Genomic DNA, 8,935 nt, shown 5'->3' with positions numbered 1-8,935 from the left:
ATGTGGGAGGCCAAGGCGGGCGGATCACCTGAAGTCAGTAGTGCGAGACAAGCCTGGCCGACATGGTGAACCCCCATCTCTACTAAAAATACAAAACTAAAATAATAAAATAAAATGGAAGAATGTTTTTAAACTGCTACGCTGGTCCATGGGATGTTTCAACTGTGGAGGTTCCCAACCAAACCCAGCTAAGAGTTTGGACCACACGCCCTAGAACTGAGAATTCCCAGGAAACACGAGCGCTGCTGCAGCTCACCGCCGTCTAAATCTCCACCCTCTCATGATAAACAGTCGATACAAACGGTATGCATACCCACCACTGAATCCACAGTTCTATCAGGAAGACACCACGGCCTATTGGCAATACTGATGGCCTAAAGGCTGTTCAGTGCTGATGAAGCAGGATGAGATTTCATTTCATTTGATTATTTTCTAGACCTTGAACATTGCGTGTGGGCAGGAATCTACTTACCTTGTTTGTGAAGAGCTTTGGGAAACGGAGTGGAGGCATCTAATGATGGAGAACTAGGGTTCCCATCCGGGTACTCATTAATTAGGCAAAGTGATGCTTTTGGGGCCTGCATGACTTAGAAGCAGGCATTTGACTTATGACATGAAGAGGACAGTCAGGACTCAACAGCCGCTAGATGCCAGGTTCGATGTATTCCCTCAGAAAGGTCAAGAAGCCAGGCGCAGTTCCTGGAGCCTCAGATCCTATCTGAGCTTTTTCTAGGGGGAAAGGTGCCCCTCCTCTGCTCTCCAAAAGCCACGTGGCCAATGCTTTTAGCCCCCAGAATTTGACCCACTTATAGGCACTTTCAGATAAACATCAGGCAGGTGCTCTCTGGGCAAGATTTCCACAAACATTTTCCTACTGTTAACTAGCTTGCAACAGAAATTGGGTGATTTGTCCCAGCGCCAGACCTATCAGGACAGTCTTTCTTTACAATCTCAACTGATCTGAACAAATCTGTTCAGGTCCCTCTTTCTGGATGGAGACTTCATGTACTGGGTTTCTTCTGCCAGGAGCACATCTTTACTTTCAAGTTAAAAACACTGAAAAATGGGTTTCATAATGGGAAAGCTGACAGAGCCTCAGCCACTGAGACTCAAGCCATCACCAGCCTTACTCTGCCAAAGATATTTATTATGATTTCCTCAAATAGCCACGCTTTAATACCTGTCATGTTGTTTCCTTACAAGGATGAGGGCTGTGTAGTCTTGATTGCAAGCTGTCTTGGTTGTTGTGATGACTTGTTCCAGTGAGGCGGGTGCTTGGAGACAGAGCCTCGCAACTGGGATTCTGCACTGAGCTCCCCGGTGGAGAGAAACAGACGTGGCCACTGCTTTAAGCCCCCATTGCGATGCAGGGTGTGGAACTGTGCACTCTGGACACGAGTAGGAAGAACCCAGGCCTTCTGCTGCTCCTTCTGGGCATCCCCAGACATACCCGGGCTGATGGGAAAACTAGAAGTACCTCCAGGATGCTTGCTTCAGAGTCCCGATCCCCAGGCCTGGAGGCCTGGCCACTCACATGCCCTCCACTCTCTGACAACTCCCACAAATGCTCCGTGGAGGAGAACTTCCCAGCATGGTCATCTCCTGGAGGGCAAGGCTGAAAGCTGGAATCCCCATGACATCTCCACACGCTTCTTTGCACATTTGCTGCCTGGCGCTGTTCTCAGCTATTGACATGGATAAAGCTGCCGGGCTGGCTCCAGAAATGTGGTTGGAGATGTCTTCCTCCCTTGAGAGGCATCGACAGAGGCCACCTGGAACAACCTTTGAAAACTCTTTGTTGAAATTGTATTAACTCAAATTCTTTCCAAGTCTTCTCTGCCAACACTCAGCACAGAGGGCCACTTCTCTTCCTTCACGAGCCCTGACAACATTACTCCAGGTCCTCTCCACCCTGCCTCACCCCAAATGCCCCTCAAGAGATGAGTCTTTCAAAAGCCAAGGGTTTCACAGAAAGCCTAGCGGGCCAGCGCAGCTGCTGCTGCCTTTCCTTCTGCACAGCCCGAGACCGCTCTCTTCCATGCTCCCTGCCCTGCTCACAGGACACCTGCATTCCACATCCTGTGTCCTCCATCCTCCAGGGACTCAGGCTTTGAATGCTGCCTTCTGTGGTTCCCTTCCTCTGTGCAAGGGAGCATTCCATCCAGAGCCAGACTGGACCCCAGCCTGCAAGCAGACGTGGAAATCCTTCCTGCGGAGCCAGACACCAGACACGCGGGAGCTCAGGCCTTCTCAACAGGACTTTGTCTTAGAAAACACTAAGACCTATTACAGATATTAAGCAGTTATTGAAGAGGGGCCTCTGTGTGCTCTGCTGGAAAAACTCGTGGAACATCATTGATTTGTGAGGATAGCTGCCTGCCATGTGGGTGGGTTTGGGTGAGTCCCCTGAGATTCCAGTGGCAGTGATTGGAGATCCCAGAAACAGGTGGCCTGCCCCTGCCTAACTCTTATCCAGGGAGTCCTTTTGAAAGACAAGACAGACATGGCACATGTCAGTGCTACTGAGCCAGCACCAGGAAGGAGAGCCCTTATGAGTCCATCAGAGTTCCTGAAAGCCTGTGAAGGCACCCACAGGCTCCTGATCGAATCTTCCCTTGGCTCCCAGCTAGCACCAGGCAGAGTGTCCTTGCAATGGAGGAGTCTCTGAGTGATGCTGCAGGGTGCAGACAGCATGAGGCAGGAGGTGTCTATGATGCCCCAGCTCCCTGACCCCAGGGCAGAGGTGTGACCTTAAAGACTGTGGGTAGCAGGAACCCAGGGCTTCTGCTGCTCCTCCTGGGCATTCCCTAGACACTGACTGGGGCTGATGGGAAAACCAGGAGTACCTCCAGGCTGCTCGCCTTGGAGTCCCCATCGCCTAGAGGCCTGGCCACTCAGGTGAGCTGAGCCTCTTCCCACCAGATTCCCGAGCAGCGGCTGCACCTCTGACTTTTCCACCCATCTGCACCCAGAGCTGGAGCCCAGCCTAATTCTCAGTTGGCCATATTTGTCTCTGATCTCTGAGTCCCACTTCCAACCCACGTCTCTAACTCCTATGGTACATCCCAGACAGAATCTGATACCCAATAGGGCTGAGTGTGAAATCCACTAGGGCCCTAGATGCTGACCCCAAGATGATGGCAGTGCCTGCACACCTGGCATGGAGACAGCGGACACCAGGCCACATGCCCCTAAGGCTGCAGGTCCTGCACCCACAGGGGGATGTCACCACAATCCTTGTGCCCACCCCCTGCCATTTCTCCATGCAGCTTTTACCTGATTCAGGTCACGGATAGAAAACACACCGGCGTTCATCAGTCAGCAGGTGTGAGGGAGTTGGGGGTCCTGTGTGAGCCGGGACTCTGCCCAGGGTCCTGAGGTAGCTGGGAGTCCTATGTGAACTGGGACTCTGTTCCTAGCAGGCAAAAGCTCACAGCTGACCAAAGAGAAAACTGAGTTTCAATTTTTAATTCATAGGTAAAATCCACTAGAGCAACACAATTTATTTTCAGAAGTTGTATAATTTCTGAGTGCAACGCAGTCATTGACTGGCTGTCTCCCCACCTTGTCAAGTGTGAGCCTTTGAGTCAGTTTTAAACACAAATTCACTGCATTTAACATTGTATTCTAGTGGCCTTTCCTCCCAGGCATTTTAAGTAGCAGATCTCAAAGCCCTTCTGAAGCAATTTTCCACCCTCATCTCAGAAAAGGTGCCTGTTATTTTTTTAAAGGAGCAGGGAGCACTGTCGTAGGAGTCAGATCACCACTCGTAGCCTGATAGCTTCAGCATCTCAGAGCCTCAGGTTTCCCATCGGTAAAATGGGGCTGTTCCCAGGAATTAGTATTATAGAAACTACTATTTAAATTACATTGAGTAGCTCACACCTGTAATCCCAGCACTTTCGGAGGCCAAAGCGGGTGGACCACTTGAGGCCAGGAGTTGGAGACCAGTCCGGCCAACATGGCAAAACCTCATCTCTACTAAAATACAAAAAATTTGCTGGGGCCGAAGCGGTGGCTCACACCTGTAATCCCAGAACTTTGGGAGGATGAGGTGGGTAGATCACGAGGTCAGGAGTTCAAGACCAGCCTGGCTAAGATGGTGAAACTCCATCTCTACTAAAAATACAAAAATTAGCTGGGCGTGGCAGTGGGCACCTGTAATCCCAGCTACTCCGGAGGCTGAGGCAGAGAATTGCTTGAACCTGGGAGGCGGAGGCTGCAGTGAGCCAAGATCACACATTGCACACCAGCCTGGATGACAGAGCGAGACTCCGTCTCAAAAACAAAAAATTAGCTGGGCATGGTGGTGAGCAACTATAATCCCAGCTACTTGAGAGGCTGAGCACATAAGCACTTGAACCCAGGAAGCAGAGGTTACAGTGAGCCAAGATTGCGCCATTGCACTCCAGCCTGGGTGACAGAGTGAGACTCTGTCTCAAAAATAAATAAGTAAGTAAGTAAATTATATAGAGTGAACTTTGAAGGTGACCAGTTACAGTAGAATTCCCCTTATGTTCAGGAGAATACCTGACACTTGTATTTAAATTTTTGATATTTTAATATTCAAATACTCCCACGAGCCAAAAGGAAATGTTGATGAGCGTAGCCACTAGACCAAGACCACAGAGAGAGGTGTGGTGTGGGTAGAATTAGAACAGCTTGCCCAGGCTAAATACACTGAAATCCATCTTCCTTTTCTGAGCTGTGAAAGAAAAACCGAATTTCAGGACCTGAAATTCACTCTGCCAAAGGGAAGGTTACGCTTGGAACCCAGTCATGCAAAAACTGCCTTCCTTTTGTTCCCAGATAGCTTACTTCACGTGCTTGCTTACGTAAAATGTAGATTTACTGGGCATCAGACAAATGCATCATTGACCACCCCTCCCCCCACCCCCGCTGCCTTCCTTTTCACATGCGAAATGTACGTTCACCTAAGCAGGGATCCGGGCTTTTCACGAAGATAATGCTGGGCTCATTATCTACTCTCCCTCCTTTTTTTCATTTTTTCTTCCCCTCCCACTTGATCTCTCGCCTTTAAATATCGAAGCTTCTGGAACCCTCTTTGAAAGAAACACAGGCCACAGATTCTACTGGGACTTGTGTTTCTCCTTCCTGTGTGCCCTTCAATCTGGCCAGACAAGCCTCCATCCACTGAGACATGCTACTTTGGGTTTGCGATGCCGTGGGACTGGATTCCAAAGGGGCCTCTGCCTTGTGACTGTGCCTGCACAACGACTGTAGGGTGTCCCCGCTACTGCCTAAATCTTGCTTACTTTTAGGGTTTGTTTCTTTTTGTCTTAGACCCTGAAAACGCCTTATTACCATTGGCAGGTGGAAGTTAGATACCTGGGATCTTTAAAGGTGAGAAGCTTAATTTCGATCCAGGAAGTCTGAGAAAGTAGAAAACGTCCAGACATGCCGGGTAGCTCAGATGTCAGAAATACTCTTGAATCCAGAACTAAAGTGCATCAAAGACTTTCTTCCTGTTGACCTTTACAAAAAAAAAAAAGACTTTTTGGGATGCAGGCAAATCTTTGGCAGTGAGCAGGAGAAGCCCACATGGTGTCTTTTCTTTTTGAAGATAATCACATTTTCTAGTTAACGTGCCCTTGCTTTGCTGTTTTCTTTTCCACTAACGGTTGAACTCACAGGAAACACACCCACAGCGGGGAGAGCCCCGGGTCAATGTTGCAGACGCCTCACAGACACTACCCATGGATAAAGTGGCCTCTCATCGCCCCGCTCCCCTTTTCTCCCATTTCTACAAGAGCAGTGGCAAAGGTCATGTTCTTATATGGTTTTTTAAAATCCACCTTCCCTTGGGATCAATGCTGAAGTGTGTCACCAAATCGTGTTGCTTTTTCAACAATGCCCCGCTCCACATTCCTCTCGGGGCCTTTGCCCGGCCTCCTCCTGGTTGCTGTGGTTCAAGAGGAATGTGGATGTGCCCACAGAAGCAAATGGCAGTGGAGAAGGACTCAAGGTTCAGGCGTCATCACCAGGAGCCCGCTATTGGCCTCCCGCATGGCAGCCTCATTCTCCCAGGATGGCTCCGGCCAGAACAGGAAGCTATTTATTGACAGCACAGAGACTGTGTTCTTCACCATCGACTCCATTCAAAACATGATTGTCCTAAATGGCTCAAGTGCTCGCTGTGGATCAACCACTGTGTCCAGGAGTAGGTGGAAAGAAAGCCTAAAAGGCAGGTCCTATGTATAACAAGAAGGTCTCCTAGAGGCGCTGTTGGAAGGAGCATTTCCCAAGGGGTGGACAAAGAATTAATGTCTGCTTGGCTGGTCTCCAGCCATGCTCCCCTGCACCGTCCTAGAGAGGTCAAATCTGTGGGGATGGGGAAGGTCAAAATGAACCAGTTTTTCTCCAGCAGAAACCAAGAGCACTGCTTACACAATGCCACCTATTACTCAGGGCACAAATGGCAGGTGTGTAACAAGAGCACTGCCCACACGACACTTACCTATCACTCATCTATCACTCAGGGCATCAGCGGCAAATGTGTAAGAGGTGGGTTGCAATGTCTTGGAAAAGACTGGACAGCAAAAGCAGTTAAACCCCTGATGGGGATCCGGGCAGGCAGGATGTCCCCTATGAGAGGTCACATTGTCACATAGGGGAAAGGAGCCCTGGACTGATGGAGCGCATGTGCAAAAACCACAGGGCCAGCTCACAGGAGAGCTGAGATTAAGCTACTAGGTTAGAGGGTGCTTGATAAGGTTTGAATATTCGTCCTTTCCAAATCTCATATGGAAATTTGATCCCAATATTGGAGGTGGGGCCTGGTGGGAGGGGCTTGGGTCATGGGGGCGGATCCCTCATGAATGGCTCGTGCCTTCCTTGCAGCAATGAGTTCATGTAAGAGCCGGTTGTGCAAATGAGCCTGGCGCAAGGTTGTGTGGGAAAGGGAATCCCTGCACACTGTTGGTAGGAGGGCAAACGAACTCAGCCATGGTGGAAAGCAGTGTGGCAATTCCTCAAAGAACTTAAGCAGGGCTACCATTTGACCCAGAAACCCCATGACTGAGCATAATCCCAAAGGAAAATAAATCATTCTACCATAAAGACACACGCACATATGTTCACTGCAGCACTGTTCACAATGGCAAAGACACAGAGTCAATCCAAGTGCCCATCAACAGTAAACTGAATAAAGAAAAGGTGGTCCAGATGCACCATGGAATATTACGCAGCCATGAAAAATGAGCTCGTGTATTTGCAGAAACATGGTTGGAATTGGAGGCCATTATCTGATGTGAATTCATGCAGAAGCAGAAAACCAAATTCCGCAAGTTCTTCTTTATAAATGGGAGCTAATTGATGAGAACCAATGGGCACAAAGAGGGGAACAACAGACACTGGGGCCTACTTGAGGGTGGAATGTGGGAGGAGGGAGAGGACTAGAAAATCTCTATAGGGTACTGTGCTCATTATCAGAGTGATGAAATCATCGTACAGCAAACCCCGATGACACACAGTTTATCTATACAACTAACTTGCATGTGCTCCTGATCCTAAAATAAAAGTCAAAAATAATCACACGAAAAAGAAAACAAAGAAGAAAATCAAAGAGCCTGCCACCTCTCTTGCTCCCTGTCTCGCCATGTGCGATGCCAGCTTCCCTTCCCTTCTGCCATGAGTAAAAGCTGCCTGAGGCCTCCTCAGAAGCAGATGAGGGCACCACGCTTCCTGTACAGCCTGCAGAGCCATAAGCCAAATACACATTTTTTTTTAAATAAATTGCCAAGTCTCAGATATTTCTTTATGACAAGACAAAACAGACTCATGCAGCTTCCCAGGAGGTTTCGCAGAAAAGAGAAGGAAAGCGAGGAGGCCTGGGAATGGGCAGATTGTCCCAGGCAAAGGGAGGAGCAAAGAGACACATTCATAGGGGAAGGTGAATGAATGAACTGGTTAGTGGGGTTGGAGAAAGGGGTGCTTCAGGCAGTGATTGGCAAATAGAATGCTGTCAAATGTGCATGCAAATAGAAAATGCATGCACACATACATGCACACACACACACACACACACACACATGCACACACACACACACCCCTCGGGTAGCATGCAAGCGTTACCTTGGCCTGACAGTAGATCCCAGGAGCTGCCTTCACCCCGAGGAGCACAGCCTTTCACCTCCACCCTTTTCCATTGCAATTCCCTGCCTTCCAGCAAGTGTCCGAAGCCTGCTTAACATTATGCGAGGCGGGCTGTCAGTGTGAGAGGCTCCAGCCTGCTGCAGGGGCTGCCTCTCGGGAAACAGAAAACAAAGCCAGAGCCTTAAAAATAGAGCTGTCCGCTGATGGAATTCTCTCCTGCTGCCGTGACCAAATATTTAGTCACAGGGGAAATGTCTGATCAGACACACTCCCAGCAAGGTCAGGAGGAGCTCAGAGAACATGCACTGAGGCAGGCTGCCGCCACTGGCTCCCCTGGCCCCCGGACCCTCTCGGGCCCCACGGGAGAGGAAGGGAGGGCCACTCCGGTGCCAATCTGCAACCACAAAGCATGCCTTTGCTCTTAACGATGCTGGATACCGGCCTAGCCCTGAAGTCAGCTGCTTGCACAGACAACATTTATTCATTCAGACACAAATGAGATCAGTTCTTATCCGAATCACAGGTCAATAGGATTTGGGAAGCTGCGGCGTCCCAGAGATTATATTATTTTAAAGACTGCAGAGTTAAATACAGGGAGGTTCCAGAGGGAGGATTTGGTTGTCACACAGATGTCCACCCCTCCCAACACTGCACCGAGACACCTGCCTGGTCCAATTCTCCTGTTGTGTCGCCTCACACTGTCCACTGCCCAGGCAGCTTGCCTGGTTCTCTTGCAAGAGTGGGGCCTGGAGCCTGGTGTCCTTAGCTGCTGCAGGGCCTGGCACACAGTTGGGGCTCCATGAAACCCCAGAGGGAAGGG

General features: G+C 49.6%; 1 long non-coding RNA gene across 1 annotated transcript; it reads right to left on the bottom strand.

The window, feature by feature from the left end:
- Nucleotides 1-472: 472 nt before the first annotated feature.
- On the bottom strand, nt 473-8,450 carry LOC118150165 (uncharacterized). The gene is made up of 4 exons (XR_008478477.2): nt 8,095-8,450; nt 5,350-5,494; nt 3,277-3,436; nt 473-2,482 (listed from the first exon to the last, which is right to left on the bottom strand). It is a non-coding gene; the product is annotated as an uncharacterized LOC118150165 (long non-coding RNA).
- Between the last annotated feature and the right edge of the window lie 485 nt (nt 8,451-8,935).

This window comes from Callithrix jacchus, chromosome 22, assembly GCF_049354715.1.
Source record: "Callithrix jacchus isolate 240 chromosome 22, calJac240_pri, whole genome shotgun sequence".
NCBI lineage: Eukaryota > Metazoa > Chordata > Mammalia > Primates > Cebidae > Callithrix > Callithrix jacchus.
Note: the sequence above shows the minus strand (reverse complement) of the source record. Positions and strands in the feature narration are given on the sequence as shown.